Source organism: Anabrus simplex, chromosome 1 (assembly GCF_040414725.1).
Source record: "Anabrus simplex isolate iqAnaSimp1 chromosome 1, ASM4041472v1, whole genome shotgun sequence".
NCBI classification, from domain to species: domain Eukaryota; kingdom Metazoa; phylum Arthropoda; class Insecta; order Orthoptera; family Tettigoniidae; genus Anabrus; species Anabrus simplex.
The window spans coordinates 918,593,505-918,612,412 of record NC_090265.1 but is presented as its reverse complement, the minus strand read 5'-3'; the positions used below and the strand labels follow the sequence as shown (position 1 = coordinate 918,612,412).

At 39.8% G+C, this 18,908-nt stretch overlaps 1 protein-coding gene across 1 annotated transcript in view; it reads right to left on the bottom strand.

Annotated features, from left to right (window-relative positions):
- The window catches only part of Cad99C (cadherin-99C), a 529,236-nt gene that overhangs the window by 221,674 nt on the left and 288,654 nt on the right, over positions 1-18,908 (bottom strand). The window lies entirely within an intron of this gene.

Here is an 18,908-nt window from a genome sequence, read left to right as displayed (position 1 = left end):
TTGAATCTAATATTGTATATACCGGTACCATAAAGTGTGCCTTAGTGAAGTATTTTTTTAAAGGTATTTGTAACCTCGAATGAAAATTAAATATATTTATTCTTCAAATTAGTTATCTGATTGGTTAAGACATTTTATGTGAGGGAAATTGGTTCACTGTGTATTGAGAGTTAGTCACGGTACTATAATAATTTTGAAATACATATGATTTTTCACATTTTAAGTTGCAGTTTCTTTAGTATGTAGCTTTACTTTTCCAGGAGAAAATCATAAATGACAAGGAACAAGAATTTCTTTCAAAATTAGTCATATTGCACTTTGTAATACTCACTTCGGAGTTCATCATGTAAGCAGTAACCTGTACTTTTAAAACAAGGGCTCTCAAGCGGAAGAATTCCTGCAACTATGTTTAGTCAATAAATAAAACTCGGCATAAGATTGTCCTCATGTTCATTTGATAATGAAGGGTATTTTCGTTGCAGCTTGAAAGTTTTTTTTTGTGCTATTTTGCTTTACGTCGCACCGACGCAGGTATGTCTTATGGCGACGATGGGATAGGAAAGGCCTAGGAATTGGAAGGAAGCGGCCGTGGCCTTAATTAAGGTACAGCCCCGGCATTTGCCTGGTGTGAAAATGGGAAACCACGGAAAACCATCTTCAGGGCTGCCGACAGTGGGGCTCGAACCCACTATCTCCCGATTACTGGATACTGGCCGCACTTAAGCGACTGCAGCTATCGAGCTCGGTCAGCTTGAAAGTGACGAATGGAACTCAGATATTATTTTAATATACATGTATCCAAGTGCCTAATCCATTTCCGTACATTAGCGACCTAGTCATAGCCCCGCTGCCGAGCCAGGAGCCCCTGACCAGATATCATGAAATTCATCAAGGATTCTTCACACTCCTTTCAAGTAAATACTGAGCCTAAGCTGATGATCGATCATGTCCCTAGCCTCCTAATCGAATCAGCAACAACACAAAACCTGTAAAAAAAAAAATCTGCTTGAGAAAGTTATACGGAGCAAGCAAACTCTGCTCTGTGCTCGGGGCAGGGATGGAATTCCCAGAGCGAATCGAACGATCCAAACCAGATATGATGAACACACGTCTTCAGTGCTACATTACAGATACATTAGTGTACGTACGGTATACCAAGAATGGATGAATAACGAGTTCAACAGTTTATCTACAATGCCTGGCGACAATTGAGTGAACTATTTTGTACACTTTAGTTTTGTAAATTCAACTGGTTCAAACAGAATTAATAAATATATCCAACTACGAAATGCACTTCGATGTTTGTCACAAATCATTCGAGGATTCAGTATACACATGTTGGTAAATGTATATCAATGTATGCCAAATATCGTAGTAAAAACAGTAACAACTACAACGACAATAATATTAATCTCCAATAACCCGAGCGGTTGAATCATACGACACCATTTGGAAATGTCAACCAATCAAGTGCAAAAGTCGCTGCCCTCTTCAGCTCCTCATAACTTCTAAAACCTATCCGTATATTAACATATTCCCCGCTCCTTTACCTTCTCAAATTTGTTGAAAAGACTTCATATGCCATAACACATGATCTAAAAATTTAATTTTCCTCTATTCCATTATGTCCAGTAATACTCATTAACCTCATTTAACAATTATTTTCTCTCCAGCTTGTTCGTGTCATCATCCATCACATCTCTACAACTTCTAGTTGTTTTATTTCCTTTCTTTCTAAATGACCAACTCTCAATTCCATATAGCAACGTGTTCCAAACAAAGGTATTTTGCAAATTTCTACCTTATTCCCTTATCTAAATACCTAATATCTAAATACCTAATATACTTTTGTTGATTATGTTTCGACAAGGCAGTTGTAAAAGTTATATTAATCTTTTATGCATTTTCATGATTAATATATTGTTCTATATTGTATCAATTTTCCGCTCTCTTTTACATTATGGTTGTCTTTCATAGTCTTAATCACTTCTTCAATAAACAAACTAAACAGATAAGAGCATCTGATTTCCTCATCTTTGCCTATTTTACACACTGATTTATCTCTATTACGGCAATCTGATTTTTATAAAGCTAAAAGATATACAGCATTTCTCTAGATCAATAAATGTTAGATATGCTCTACTTATTTTCAATCATCTTTTCAGTATCAAACATAAAGTCGAAATTGCATCACTCGTTCCTTCACCTGTTAGGAACATATGTTTGGAGATGCTTTACTGGAATGCGTGAGGTTGAAATCCATTCTCTAACATGTATTACTGCAAATCCCGTAGCAGTGTATGCGACCAAAATACAAATCTACAGTTGACATTTTGGGAATGGAGTATGATACTTTCTCTGTGCCTCATTAAAGTAAGAATAGGAAGCGACCTGTGATAAACAATATTTCCAAATTCCCACAGCCCGGAATGGAACTCTGTAATGTTGACTCCCGTCAACAGGTGCATGTCTATACTTACTAATCAAAACATCTTTTACGCCTAGGAAGATACGTATCTTGTTCCACCGTGCCACGCCCCTAATCGTTATTCCGTCCCTGACCTTAGATTGAGTTTTGATGGTTGCCACAGCACCATTGATTACGAGACGTCACAAATCTTGTTACAGAAAACAGTCCGGCCTGAGCACCGACCACCGCGTGACTAACACCTGCTTATCCACTGAGTGTTCGGCACTTTGAGGTAGGTGTTCCGCATGTTAAGAATTGATCATTTTCAACAGTCTCACTGTTCCGTGCGCTAATCAGATATAACTTCATAAATTCTCGGCCCATGTCCCTTTACTGGGACAGAAAAATAACACGCATAGCAGGAATAAATAATATTTTAATTAAACTAAACGCGTGGTGCAGCTATTTTCTCGCACATCTCCAATGGAGGTGAGCTGCGAGTACTATTTTAACCACTTACCAGCTCTCCAGCCATTCTTAAATCTCTGTCAGTACCGGGAATCGAACTCGGGTGCCAAAGAACGGCAGCTAATAGTTCTGAGCGTTATACTACGTAGGCGGACAATATTTTAATAAAAATAGTGTTTTAAAACTGAATATGTTATGCGATCAGGCATTGGCAATTGCCTTTAGTTGGTGATAAAATTATTATTATTATTATTATTATTATTATTATTATTATTATTATTATTATTATTATTATTATTATTATATGTGCGAACAGGCCATGAAGACCCATGGAATTGTGGAAGGTAAAGGCTACCACTATTCTCCACCTCGGTACTAAGTGGGATAGGATGGGTTGGCTCGATGTCCGGTCGCCTTTGCTCCCAGGAATAAACCCGGTATTCATTTTTGGTGTAGAATGAATGAACCTCAAAGATATGTGCCTATCAAAAAGTGTAAATATAATATGTAAAGTTTTGGACTTCCTGACGTCGAATCAAGCCCATGTTCTTCCGGATCGACTGAGCACGCCTTGACCTCTTCGACTAGGCAGCCTCTAATAATAATAATAATAATAATAATAATAATAATAATAATAATAATAATAATAATAATAATAATAATAATAATAATATCGGTAATCGTACGGCCTCGATTACTGCGTACAGATTTTCATTGGACGCCATTTAATTTGCCTGCCAAATTCAACAATCAATTTTACTCTACCTGATGCCAAGAAACCGAAATTCCGATGGGCGTCCTATGGCTGAGTTTTAATTTTTTCTGGAAAACATCAAATTTGTCACCAGAATTATTTTACATGCTGAAATCGTTCGACAAGGAGTACCGAACGAAGTTTTATCTGTCCGTTAAAGATTCGACTACCACTGTCAGGTTTAAACCAACGACCTTTGGGTGGCCGATACACTATCACTGATCCACAGGGAGAGCTTAAGATCATACGCGAGAAGAACGTGAGTATCTTCCAGTACAGTTCATTTACGAACACATTTTAGGTCAACTTACACACGGTAATCTGCGATGGTTGTAACTACTACTACTATGCGGCTAACAGCAGTATCTGTAGTGAATACATAATAAATGAATAATTCCATCATACTTCACAAGGTTCATTTTAAATAAAATTCAAGTCTAAACTGGCCAGTATCAAAGCACTGTTTATGGCTGTTCTTCTAATTCTTCTTTTGTTCAGCTTGGATCAACGTACCAAATTTTATAATATTTTTTAATACTGGCTTCTGTATTTGGAATATTTCGAGGTTAACTGAAGCAAGCAAACAAGTTTGTAGTTTTATGAGACAGTTGCCATCGTGATCATAACCTTGGAACCTCCAGTTTTACGTAAAATCCAATCCAAAGGCATGCAATATTTCGTTTCAAAAATCCCATATTCATTGGTCGAAAATCGAATCGTGACCGCCTTGGTGAGAAGTGTAAGAGTGGAAATTATGATTAGGGGGGCTGAGTGTCCATTATCTGAGTTTCGGGCTCGATTCCCGGCTCGTCGAAGTATTTCAGTTCTGAACGGAGGGCTAGAACGGGGTTCACTCAATCTCGCGAGACTGATAAAGGAGGATTCTGATGTGAGAGGCAGTGGATCAGGTCAGGAAAGTCCAAGCAAGACGGCTGTCGATGTTGTCGTGCTGGCCAAGTGTCACTCTAATGTTTGCAGGCCACCTTCCTGGACAACATTTGCCACAGTAGACCAATAGGCCTACTCTTAATGCGTAGGGATGGTTGCTTAGCAGTACTTCCACTTTAATAAATTATCGCGATTGATCAATCACGATAACTTTAATGAATAATGTATGTATGTGCCACAAGATTTGGCTACTGATTTAAAACAGTAATCACAACTACCCCATCATTCCTGGCAATAACAACAATAATTTAATGTGCCTATTGCTACCATGGAGCAGTCCTTGTAAGGCAGACCCTCCGACAAGGGTGGGTGGCGTCTGCAGTGTACAGGATCCTGCGTGTTATTGTAGTGGATGATCCCACAGCCGGGCCGGTAATCGAACCCAGAATCCGGAGGCCAAGATACTGATAACTCAGCCATGGAGCCTGTCACTGCACGGATTATTACTAATGTTATTATTAATGTTACTGGCATTGCGTTCCACTAAATAATTTTACGTTTCTAGAGACCCCGAGGAGCCAGAACTTTGCCGCGCAGGAATTCTTTTACATGCTGGTAGAGTCACAGAAATGAGTCTGTCATATTTGAGCACCTTGCAACACCAGGAAATAAAGCCAGGATCGAACCCGTCAACTTGGGCTCAGATCGCTAATGCTCTACTATCTGAGCCAGTCTGCCCGACGCACAAATTGTTCAAGTTTCGTTTTAGGGGCCAGCCAGTTAAGGACCTTGGCCTGCCAAGACGTCTCCTGCCATATAGCCTGCAGATACCACGGTACTACATGGTCAGCGTGATATCTTCAGCCATACTGCCTGACTACATGGGCAGGTCCACTACCTCCCATATCTTCGGTTGTTCTCATGAGGTGGAGTGAACATCGTTCTAGCCCTCAGAACAGAATTAAAATCCTTGTAATGGCCGTGTACCGAACCCAGAGCATCTGACTGTGTTTCTGATGTATTGATAACTAGGATCGGGAAGGAAGGAGTCTAGTTGGTATGCTGGGTACTATTCTGGAACTCTCTTGGAACTGAACTGGTGGAAACCATGGAAAATTACTCCTAGGAAGGTCAGATGCGAGATTTTAACGCAGTTCCCTTCAGAAATGCCCTCATAAGCCTGAGTGTACCCTTTTCCAACCCTCCCTTCAAGATTAAATACTCCGTGAGTGAACCAGGTACAGAACCTTAGGCAATCTGAAAATATTCTCCAGCGAATTGTCGAGTGAGCATATGGCAATTCATGAAGGAGGTCAACGCGTAGGTGGTATTATCGACCCGGTTGAAGATAAACAGCAATTCGATACACATTTGTATGTGCGTTTCAGTGCGATTGGTTTGTATCAATAAAATGTGGAAGGATATATCATGGCTATGGCAGACCAACTGGACTGGTAGCTACAATAATTTACTATTGGACGTGTATTCGATTGGATTCTTCTTCATTAGGTTGGGGTGATACTCTAGAACCGGTTCAACTCAGACCGAATAATAAACAGTGACGCTGATTTGTTTAATGGCAGTATCTAATGGAGCAAAGTGGTAAAGTTTACAGCGTGACAAACAGCAGCCGCCGGTGAGTATTCCTTAATTTTTTCTCATTCATGATGTATGCATACTGAGTCCTCAGATCGAAGGTTGGTTGGATTCGTAATAGTTTCATACAAAGCCTGGGCATCAATGTGCAGATGTGCGGGGGAAATAAAGACTGAGGTAGATCCCCGTTGCTTTTATGAACCGGGCGATCTGGCCGTGCGGTTAGGGTCGCGCAGCTGTGAGCTTGTATCCGGGAGATAGTGGGTTCGAACCCCACTGTCGGCAGCCCTGAAGACGGTTTTCCGTGGTTTCCCATTTTTTCAACAGGCAAATGCTGGGGCTGTACCTTAATTAAGGCCACGGTCGATTTCCTCACACTCCTAGGCCTTTCCTGTTCCATTGTCGCCATAAGACCTATCTGCGTCGGTGCGACGTAAAGAAAATAATAGCTTTTATCACTGAGGCAAACAGTGGCCTTAATTAAGGTACAGCTCCAGCATTTTCCTGTTGTGAAACTGAAAATTAGTTGCAGAGAAATGGTACGAATGAAGAGGTGTTTAGAGCAGAAGATAAAAGATGTTTTATGACACAAATAAAAATACGGCGGGATCATCTAATAGGCCATGTACTTAGACATGGTGGGTTATTGAAGAGAATAATAGAAGGTTCCACAGAGGGGAAAAAATATAGAGGACGACAAATATTAGAGTACATGACGCAAATATTAGATGACATGATATGTGATTCCTCCTACGAACTGAAAAGGAAAGCAGAGAAACGTGAAGAACGGAAGTTTCTGCCAACCAGCCTCACGGCTAATGACTGGACAGAGAGAGAGAGAGGGAGGGAGGGAGGAGCCATGTCCTTAAGAAAAAAATACCAGCATCTCGTCACCTAAGAAGCAATAACTCGTAATTCACAATGTTGTTTCCTATCCATTATGTTCCTTAAGAAAGGTCGCGCCTCCCAGCCACTTTTGGATATGCAGTCCATCAGAACAACGTTAGCCGTGTTCATTTTCCTACGGTTACAGGAAAATGAACCTTACCAAACAGTACTGTAGGGATGTACGTTTGCATGACGTATTTACGCACTTCTACAGTATACCGTATACTTCTGCCATCATTCACTATTCTATTACCTAAGAAACAACATTAATCTTATAACATTTAAGATCATTAAGTCTTTAGGCTTTTCAATCGTGAAATTACCAGCGTTTCGCCCCAGTGTAGCAGTGGGCTCATCAGTTGGAATGCTACAACTTTCCAAGACGCTGGCGTTAGTGCGCCGTTGAGACCCTGCCTCAAATCTCAAACGGAATTTCCGGATGATCGCTTCCGTTGAGAATTTTAGCCCTCCGACCGAAAGATGAGGTCTTGGGTGTTATCTCTTAATATTTAGGCTTGACTGCATTGGTGTGGTGGTGAGGTGACCTGTTGTTGGGTATCTTAGCTGGTCATAGTATGACCTGCGCCCTAATTTAGGGGGCGACTAAACTTTGGATACCCTGGATCTGGGTCCAGGATTCCATTGCCCAACAAGTGGTGGGTGAGTGGTAGTCTCTCAATGGATCGAGGCTGTAGTGAGCAAGCAAGTGCAGGCGTAGAGTCAACAACTATTACAGTGCTAAGAAGAAGAAGGTTAAGAGTGGGAATCAGCAAGGCGATTTGTCTTGAGCCGGGGAGGGGGGAGGTGCTGGTTAGGGCTTGCTTGGTTGGGGGATAACGGTTTAATTTCTTGAGGAGGGGGGGGGGGTGCTTGATGAGGGTGAGTTAATACATGATAAGTTGTATGCATGGCATGGCGGGAAGTAGGGTAGAGGTTTGGGACACCGCTGCAAGCCTCCTATGTAGGACAATACAGTGACGGTGCACTAAGAGGAAGCATGTGCCTCCACTACCATAATTTAATTTCATCGATTGCGTACTGCGTAATTTAACATTAAATCTTTTTTTTCTAACTCGACACTTCGATCATCACCCGAACTCATTCAACACCAGCAACCCATTAACAACCTTCTCCTACCAAAATTACTTCTGCCCAGCCAGCAGGTCTGCAATTATTCGAGTGTCGCTCGGTTAGCGAGACGGCATCTCCAACGCCAAGATTAAAATCCTTGGACGAGCCGGAAATCGAACCCGGAGCTTCCTGATAATAGGCATACACGCCATCCCTGAAACATGGGAGATAAGTACAAACAATATCCTTAAAGATGGAAGAAATGAATGCCCGCAGTTCGTAAAATATGTTTCGATTTAGCAAATGGTATTGTCCGTGGGAAGAGCCCGAAGTATAGTTGCGTTGCGTAAGTTGTTTGAAAACGTTCTACGTACAAGAAGCGAACGTTTTCACACTGAAAAATATTGTAATGTATGTCAGCAAAGCAATAAGTCGTTCACCATTAACTATTACCCGGATGTTCGTGAGGTAGATAGTAGTTTCGGTCGCCCCTCGGTTGATACCACCCGCCGTACCATGCTTCAGGCAGTATGCATGCGTAATGTGCTAGAACTTCTAAAAATAATAATGTTAATGGCTTTACGTCTCACTAACTACTTTACGGTTTTCGGAGATGCCGAGGTGCCGGAATTTAGTCGCACAGGAGTTCTTTTACGTGCCAGTAAATCTACCAAGACGAGGCTGACGTATTTGAGCACCTTCAAATACCACCGGACTGAGCCAGGATCGAACCTGCCAAGTTGGGGTCAGAATGTTAGCGCCTCAATGTCTGAGCCACTCACCCCGGCCCAAGAACTTCAAAGTACAAAGTACAAGTAGAAAATATTGTGATATATATCAGTAAAGCAATAAGTCCTTCATAATTAAATACTACATGAACTGCAAATATCCAATTTTCAACTTTTTTACAAATTTTTGAAACAGGACATTACTTTACCGTCATATGTATTCAGAGCCTTGCCAATAGTGAGAAAATATCTGTACGTACTTTTCTCCCAAACACCCTGCCTGTATATTGCTTAATTTGATCACATGGCTGAAGTCAACTGGAATTTTATTACATGCTGACCGAGTGAAGAATAATAAATAACTTAATTCACTTCTAATTCAAAATAGCTCTCTCTGTGAATCAGTGCCAGAATGTCGGCCTCCACATCCATATTCAAACCCAGCAAAGATAGTCGAATTTTAAAAGAGCGGAAAAAAGTCCATTCTAAACTCCATGTCGTACGATATCGGCATGCAAAAGCTCTATGGTGACACATCTGGTGTTTATTCGACAAAATTAATTCGACAAGTGAGATCTATTTTACTCAGCCAGCTGATAGAAGGTGGAATCTGATGATGAGGCAGCCTGGATGGCGTCGAATTAAAATGTCTAACACGGTAGCTTTAGTAATAATAATAATAATAATAATAATAATAATAATAATAATAATAATAATAATAATAATAATGCAGATGGGAACAATGGTAGGATAGTATTCGAAATGACAAGATAAAAGCTAAGTTAGGAACGAACTCGATGGATGAAATGGTACGCATAAATCGCCTTTATGTGAGGTGAATGGAGGAAGATAGGTTACCTATGAGGATAATGTGGAGGGTAAGAGAAGTAGAGGGACACCAAGGTGACGGTGGTTATACTCAGATATAATGATTTAAATATAAGAGGTATAGAACTACACGAGACCACAGTGATTGTTAGAAACAGACGATGGTGGAGGCGTTTAGTAAATTCACAGAGGCTTGCTGTTTGAACGCTGAAAAGCATAAGAGTCTATAATGAAAGTGTATTTATTTATTTATTTATTTATTTATTTATTTATTTATTTATTTATTTATTTATTTATTTATTTATTTATTTATTTATTTATTTATTTATTTATTTGTTTTATTTATGTATTTAAAATGACGACGAAGCAATATCTGTGACGTTCTTATTGTCTCTGCAGGGAGTCGAACGTCTGATGAGTAACGAAAATGGATCACTGCGGCTTCACTTTAAGCTGCTGCCCGAAGGTAGGTATACTCTTGTATTTGTAATCGGCTTATTTACATCCCAAATCAGATTATGAAGTGTGTTAATTGCAATGCATTAAAGTAAGACATGAACATTTAATTTGTTGATCAAAATAGATAACGCATTGCTATCAGCTGCGACTTTCGCGCAGAAAACGTCCATAGATTCGAAACTGTACTTCGGCCGGTCAGCGGTAAAAAAAAAAAAAAGTTAAGGAAGCCATACTTTCGAATGCCGAGTCAGTCAAATGTAACTTAAAATCTTTTCAGTCTGTCAAACACATATCTTACACATAAATATTACACTATAACATACCTTTAAAAAATACACTATTGAACAAGGAATAAAAATACACACTATTAAACAAAGAATGACATGTTTCGTTCCTAAAAGAACATCATCAGATCCCATCAAGTCACACTCAATATTCATACAAAACCGGAAATTATGTTTTGCAAAACTTCCATTATGCATCGTTTTTCAATAAAGCTAATATTAATGGAAAAAGACATTTCCGGTCTCGGTGCCCTTAAAATTACTACGCTACGGTGTAATAATCAAATAATCTATAGCCTAGTGCACAACTCGGCTACCCCTGCACTCAAATGCCGAGTTTCAAGTAATTATGTTACGCTTTTTCTAGTGATGTAACTAACAAATAAATAAACAAACATACGACCAGATATAGAGATAGATATACTGAACTACTGAGTGAGTTGGCTACGTGGTTCGAGGTTACGTAGCAGTGAAGCTGTATTCGGATATGGTGGGTTCGAATCCCACCGCCGGTAGCGTTGAACATATATTTTCATGGTTTCAGGCCATACAAGTTCTGAGGCTATACTTTATTATATGCCTTGCTTGCTCTTACCCAATCCTAGCCCCTTCTCATCCTTGTGTCACCAAAATTCTTTTATATTTTAGTGCGACGTTAAACCACTAATAACAAAAAAACTGGCTGCATGTACGTTCGTGTTTGGTGTATTTAATTCAAAAATAGAAACGAATTATGAAGCAAAAATTTGATTTGTACAGATAAAATTATAATTTTATTTATACAAATATAAAGAAGTGTATTATTACAGATTTATTACAAACACGATACTTCAATCGTTTCAGAAAAGGAAGAGCAGCATTCATCCGTCGGAGTCTTCCCTCAAGATGGGAATGGGTAACCCGAAACTCAACAAGGCTCTCTTCACGGCACTCGAGAAGGACGATATCGTCACCTTCAAGCGGCTCTTGTCGGAGGACGTGGATCTGGAACACAAGTTTAACGAAGGAGGTGACACACTGCTTATCCGTGCTTCACTCAAGGAGAACGGAGCTGACTTCTTGCGGGCGTTGTTAGAGCACGGCGCTAACCCTAACGCCGCCGATTCTGCAGGTTTCACAGCGCTTCACTGTGCGATGATGTACAATCACGATGATAATCTTGCTCTTCTGTTGGCCGACGAACGCACCGACGTAAATGCCGTCAATGAATATGAGTGTACCGCACTGCATTATGCAGCGCAACCTTCTTGGAACTTCAGGAATCGTCCTCAACATTTGCGGTGCATAACACTCCTTATGTCACATCCACGCTGTCAAATGAATCGTCCAAATGTGGTAGGAGAGACGCCAATTTCTATGGCTGTTGGATTACACGATGCGGAACGAATCAAACTTATGCTAATACTAGGCAAAGGACGTCTCAATGTTGATTATTCTCGTACTTCCAACGGTAAGCTCATTCGAAGCATTGTCCATAAGCGATTCCCAGAACTTGAAGAACATCTGCCTCCCGTTCGTCTAGAAGACCTCAACTCTGAGAATACACATACTAGAGTGTTAGCAGCATTACAACATCGACAGTTAGACATGTTCAAAGTAATTCTAAGCAAGAGTCTATTTGGTGAATCTGTGGTAGATCCTAATTACTGGTACGAAGATCCCTACTACAGTACATTGGTTGAGATGGCATGTAGAATGCGAGGTGGTGAAGATTTTGTTCAGGTACTATTGGATGCAGGTGCAAATCCAAATACTATCAATAAGATCCATAAAATTCCTTTGATTCACCAAGCTATGGACGCAGCTAACTACCCAGTGTTGGAAGTGCTAATCCAAACAGGTAAAGTGGATATTAACGCTAAGACATCCTTCGGCCATACGATGATGCACGTTGCTGCACAGAAGATCTGTTCAGATATTCAAGAGGAAAATGATATCATGAAGTGCCTTAAGGTTATCAACAGTCAAAGCAAGGAACAACAGAAAGCTATCGATATCAATGCAAAGGACACGTTTGGGGACACAGCACTGCATGATGCTGCCTACTATGGAAACAAACAGGTCTCGCTGTTTCTCTTGCGTCTAGGAGCAAACATTGTTGAGAAAAACGTCGATAAGGAACCTCCTCTGGTGTGCATTGACCCTTCCATTCTTGAAGCATATTTAGATGAGCAACTGGATAGTAATGGTCTATCACAAAAGAGTTCCGAGTATCAACTGATACTGAAGTATAACTTTCTAATTCCACCTGATGATTCAGTGACTGAAATGTATGCAATACAGTGCATAAGTCAGACGGAAGATTTGCGACATCTTTTGAAACATCCTATCCTAACTTGCTTCCTTTATCTCAAGTGGTACAACATTCGAAGAATGTTTTTCTGCAATATAGGAATTTATTTGGTATACGTTATTCTGCTGACGTCCTTCATACTGGGTATCAATGCTTATCACTTGAAAATAAATAACGATCCTGACACAAACACTTCAACAAAAAGCCCTGTTAGATGGGAAGACACCAATAATCCATACGATAGAAATACAACTAAAACAGACGATGAAGAAATTGAATATCCATTATTTGCTTCCTTTTCGATCACTTTTCTTATATTTCTTAGCGGCATTGTGATACGAGAACTTTTTCAGTTTTTCACTGGACCATGTCAGTACGTCCGAAGTCCCGAAAACTTTTTAGAAGTAGTCCTTATTATATGTACACTGTTGATCATTTTCAGGGAATATATAAATCCAGAAATGGTTCACCATATATCGGCCATAGCCATCTTGCTCTCATGGGCGGAACTAATTTTGCTGACTGGTCGTCTGCCCCTGTTGGCTCTGCAGCTAGAGATGTTCTGGAAAGTGGCAGCTACTTTCTTACGCTTTATGGCTTGGTACTCGCTCATCATAGTCGCCTTCTCTCTCAGTTTTCATACCCTGTTCAGTTCAGGAAAACCTGAGAAGGACAAAGATGAATTCTACCTCAACCCAGTGCTCTCTATTCTCAAGACCATCGTCATGATGTCAGGTGAATTTGAGGCATCCGATTTGAGATTTGAAGCTGCCCCTTATACCAGTCATATCGTATTCCTCATCTTCGTATTCATGGTAGCAATCGTGCTTCTCAATCTACTGAGCGGTCTGGCGGTTTATGACACTCAAGCTATTAAAGAGGACGCTGAAATTTTCAGGCTAGTGTCAATGGTTCGTGTCGTGTGCTATATGGAGGGTATTCTAGTGGGTATTTCCAAAACTCTTCTTTATCGTAGTTTCATTAAAAACATATTATCCCCAAAATTAAAATTATTCAACCATGAAATTCACACCAAACATATTCATGCATTCAAAAAAGACCGAACAATAAAATTTCTTTTGGATGCAGTAACGACAGAACGTTACAAGAAATATAAGGTAGAAGAGGATGTTTTGAAGGCAGCTACTGATATCATCACGAATAAAAGTGCTTCATCGGAGCTGGATGAACTTAAAGAGACTTTGAGCGCTTACATCCCTCGAATCGAAAGTATCGAAAAAAATGTAGAGCAAACAGCTCACCAGATAACTGATATACGTGACATGCTGTCATCCATTCAAAAGACAATCGAAGCAAAATTTACTTACCCCAGTGACGTCGATTAGACGCACTGTCGACTGTAACTATAAACGTCCTCCCATTTTAAGAATGTGAAAGCTGTGCTCCTTGTTATGAATGCTGCAGATACCGAACGACGTGAGAAATATAACACACAGGAGGATATAATTAATGGAGAAGCAGATTTCATTTTATCAACGAAAATAACTAACTGTGGTTAATTAAATATCAAGAATTGAAAGCATATAACAAAAGGTACACAACTCATCCCCATTAAGGAGATATAAACTATTTGATCATCATCTCCAAGTACTAAATGAAGAATATAGTCATACCTTGTGTTATGCCCTATTTCACTCTCAACGAAAGTGTCTTCTTTGCAATGGATGTACGGAATTAAAATTTGGCATCTTATATCAATAGAACTAATAGTACCTAACACAGGATACACAAAACATCCCTATTAAGGACCTAGAATATATGTGGTCATCAGCTCAAAGTATTTAGTGGTGACTGTAGTCTTATATCTTGTGTTATGACGTTCTTTCACTTTCATTGTGCCTCCTTTTGAAGTGAATGAAATTTTAGCCCATTACATTAGTCGAATTGAAAACAAAGAACAAACAGATCTCGAAACTAAGTAGTACTTTGTGGTGAATGCAGGTAGGTATCTTACTGTATGTTATGGCAATCACCCGTCTGCAACGTTCGACTGCATTCTACAGTAATAGAGTTCGTACCAAAGTACAGAAGAGAGAAAGCGACTGAACTCAAGTATCATTCAGGCATTTTCCTAGACTTAGCACGCAATAATGTCTACAAAACAGGCTCGTCGCCGAAAAATACCATGTCCAGAATTAAAATAATTAAACTTCGGTTTCTTTGTTTTTACATGACACTAGACCATCACAAAAAGCCAAAGAATGACTCTGCTATTTGAACAGTAGTGTTAGGTGTAGTTGACTCTGGGAAAGCGGATTAAAGTCTTAGCGAAAAGTGAAATTGTCTCCCTCACATGATATGCGCCTGAAACAATATCATATCTATTTTTCTAGGCTTTGGATGTGTTAATGTGAAAATAAACGCTTTTATAACGTGCTTCTTAACAAATTGTTTGCGATTCAATAAGAGCATTCTAATATATTTTGTGCGGTTAATATCTAATAATGCCAAACTTTCACTTTTAGCTTTCCAAATCTAAAAATGCACGTAACATCTGTATATTATGGTTATGACCTTTAATTTCGAAACTCTTACACGTATTTTTCAGTATTCGAACAGAGATCAACTTGGTAAGAAACTCATGATAGTACTGAGACATCACATTTCAATAAGAATGTAGCGAGTGAATTATTGGCGAATAACAAGGTCGAACTGGGCTAACAGTTTTCATCTCTGTTATGTTTTAAAAGAAAATGTACAATAAAATATTTCTTTTTAAAATCAGGTATACCAATTGTTCAGAGAGTTAATTTCATGCACTTTCTCGAAAACAAATCTATATACAAATATTGAATTTGTACTTCTAAATGTAAAGAATCTGAGATCTTGTTTCTTCCCTGTGGGTGTGGCCATTACGCACAAACTTCTGGAGACATGGTCTATGTCACCAAGTTCCTCTAGACCAAAAATACATACAGTACTGACAGTCAACCTTCCAAATCAATGTCTTGGGGTTCATCGTTGGGTGTCACTTGAAAATGACAAATAACAGTAAACATTATAGTAGATTATTATACACTGATAAATAGAAGTCGAAGTGTAACGATGCAGAGAGGTACCGGTAGGTATAAAAATTTAAATTGGCATAAAGTAATGAGGCACATTAAGGCATTCCAAAAACTTAAAACTTTATACCACAGATTCCTAGAAAACTCGAAATTTTCCAAAAGCTCTCCGAAGGCGCCGTTGTGGGAAGTTCGAAAACTGCGAAATACTCATTTGTAAGTATTTTTTTCACCTAGTAAAGAACTATAGTTTTATGAGCTTAAAAGTTTCCTGTAAGACCAATTCAATTTTTACACCAAACCTCCAGAACGTGTTGAGGGAAATGTTCGAGATATTAAGGAGGTAATCAACAAAGTTCTACTAAAAAATAATAATATCAGTAACTCAACTGACACCGATTTCTTGCATTTTTTCAATCGACTGCATCCAAATTCGCATCCTTGAGTACAGGGGACGAGAACGTCAAGCAACTTCATAACGCAGCCGTTACTTGGAAGTAATAACCATCTTCTATTGCAACCTCCATCCTTATCCTAGACGAAGTTAATTCCAAATACACATTCTAGCACTAACGGTCACCAGACAAATTTAACATGGACTAAGTCCATACACCTGTTACAAAGATGTTCCAAACCGCCTACACGAGAGTACAATAACAACATTTAATAATGATGTCCCATTAGATATTTAAGAGAACTCAGGTTACTGGAAGTTTTCCATGAGAGGGAAATGTGGCAGTAGAGAAACACATACGGGTCCCTTGAATCTAACAATTCTCAAATGCCAACTGACAGTGCTACGAAACGCGTTAAAGCGTAATCAGCTACTCTATACAACCCGCCTCCGTAGCGTTACGTTTAGCATTGCTAGATGCCATCCACGGAGACCCGGGTTCGATTCCTAGTAATGCCAGAAATTTAAGAACAGCAGGTCTGGTATGTGGTTGAAATGGTACATACAGCTCACCTGCATTGGGGGTGTGCCGGAAAAGAGATGCGCCACCTCAGGATTAGGACTCGAGTTTACTTTTTGTCCACATCCGTAGCGTAACGGTTAGTGCTATTAGCTGCCGTCCTCGGGAGTCCGGGTTCGATTTCCGGTACTGCCAGAAATTTAAGTATGGCAGGAGGGCCATGTATGTAGTTAAATGGTGCATACAGCTCACCTATATTGGGGGTGTGCTTGAAAAGAGCTGCACCACCTCGGGGTGAGTTTACGTTTTTTATCAGCTATGACCCACTTTTACACCTGTGATGTGGACTGATTACCGGGACGAATATAATTACTGTGGCTTAGAATACAGGCAACATGACAATCAGCATTCAAATGCAATTTGAAGGATCATCGCCGATAGATCTCTAGAACAGATGGATTGTCATTGTCATGATCAGCACCTCAAATGTCTAAAAATGAGATATTCTGAACAGTGCCACTTGAGAGTTCTGCTCTCCACAATATTACCTCAACGCTTTCTCTTGTTTACTCAAGCGAAGTACGAAGAATATTACTCACTGTTCTCACATTTATTGTCCAACAGACATTACACTTGACGGAAGAAACACTTTCTCCTGGAAAATACTCACACATGTATTTCACCTTTTGACTAGGCAGTTTTTTAACACGTTATGAGAGCAATGAACAGCTGCAGAAGAAGTTTCAAATCAAATTGTGTTAAGGTAATGGAATATTTAGGTTGAACTTCTATGCCGGTCCCTGCCTATCTCTTACCCGGAGGCTACATCGGGTTCAATTTCTGGTCAGGCCATGGATTTTTGCCTGGATCTGAGGGCTGGTACGAGGTCCACTCAAGCGGCGTGAAAACAATTGGGGAGCTGTATGATTGTGAGATGGATACCTCAGTCCAGAAATCCAAGATTAATGGCTAAGAGAATCCATCACAATGACCACTCTTCACCTCGTAAGCTGCTATCGATCATATCAGGAATCAATGCACATGCACCTACAAACAATTACAACCCGAGGACTTCTGAGAACTACTAGAAGAAACTATAAGCAACATTCCAAAAGACTATATCAAAATTCTGCCGGGAGACTTCAATGCATAAGTGGCAAAGAAAGGAAGTCCAAGACCACTGTAGGTATGTAACCTGCTCACAAAAACAAAACAAAACCAAAAATAAGTATTAGTTTCTGTGAGAATTTCACAGGATAGACAGAAGAGCGCAGGAAGGTACTCAGTTTACGAATGAACAGAAATTGTGAAGAAATGAAGAAATTTGCAGTAAATAAGTCAAAACACGCTCCTTAGTCGGGAATAACGAATCAGTAAGAAGAAGAATATTTCGATTAATGCAAAATTGTGACATTACCAGGCAGTGATACGCCTTATACGCCGCAGAAACTCTTAACCTAGTAAGAACAGTACTTAAGTGATTAGAAATGGTGGAACGAAAGATTCCCAGGAAGATATTGGGACCGCGAAGAATAGAGGATGATCAATTTAGAAGACGAGCGAACCAAGAACTGTATACCAAGATAGGAAGAATCTTGGACATCATACGGAAAAGAAGGAACGTATTCTTCGGATACATCCTGATAATGGACCAGGGAAGGTGAACACAGCAAATAATACAGTTTCTTGTGAACAAGAGAATCAAAGTATCCTGGATCCAAGAGGTACAAAGGGATCTAGAAGAAATGAGAATACATGAACCAGAGATATACAACAAAGTGATTTTTAAATAAAGCATTCAGGCTTGTACAGGTTTTCAGGACAGAACTAGGCCCAGAACAAAATCATCATGAACAGAAGAGCGAAGAAGGTTGCAAAGTATGACAATGAAGGATTATCGGACAAGGAAAAAGACCAGAAGAAACGAAGCTGATACAAATTAACGTGGTCCTCAGATGGCCAAAACGAAAATAGAAGAAGAATAAAAATAATAATGTCCGTCTCTGTGGTGTAGTGGTTACTGTGATTAGCTGCCACCCCCGGAGGCCCGAGTTCGATTCCAGGCTCTGCCACGAAATTTGAAAAGTTGTACGAGGGCTGGAAGGGGTTCACTCAGCCAACCTCGAAGTAGTTTTCCGTGGTTTCCCACTTCTCCTCCAGGCAAATGCTGGTAATCTACCTAACTTAAGGCCACAGTCACTTCCTTCCCTCTGTCTATCACATCCAATCTTCCCATTCCCCCACAAGACACCTGTTGAACAAAGCATGTGAGGTCGCCTGGGCAAAGTACTGGTCCTCCTT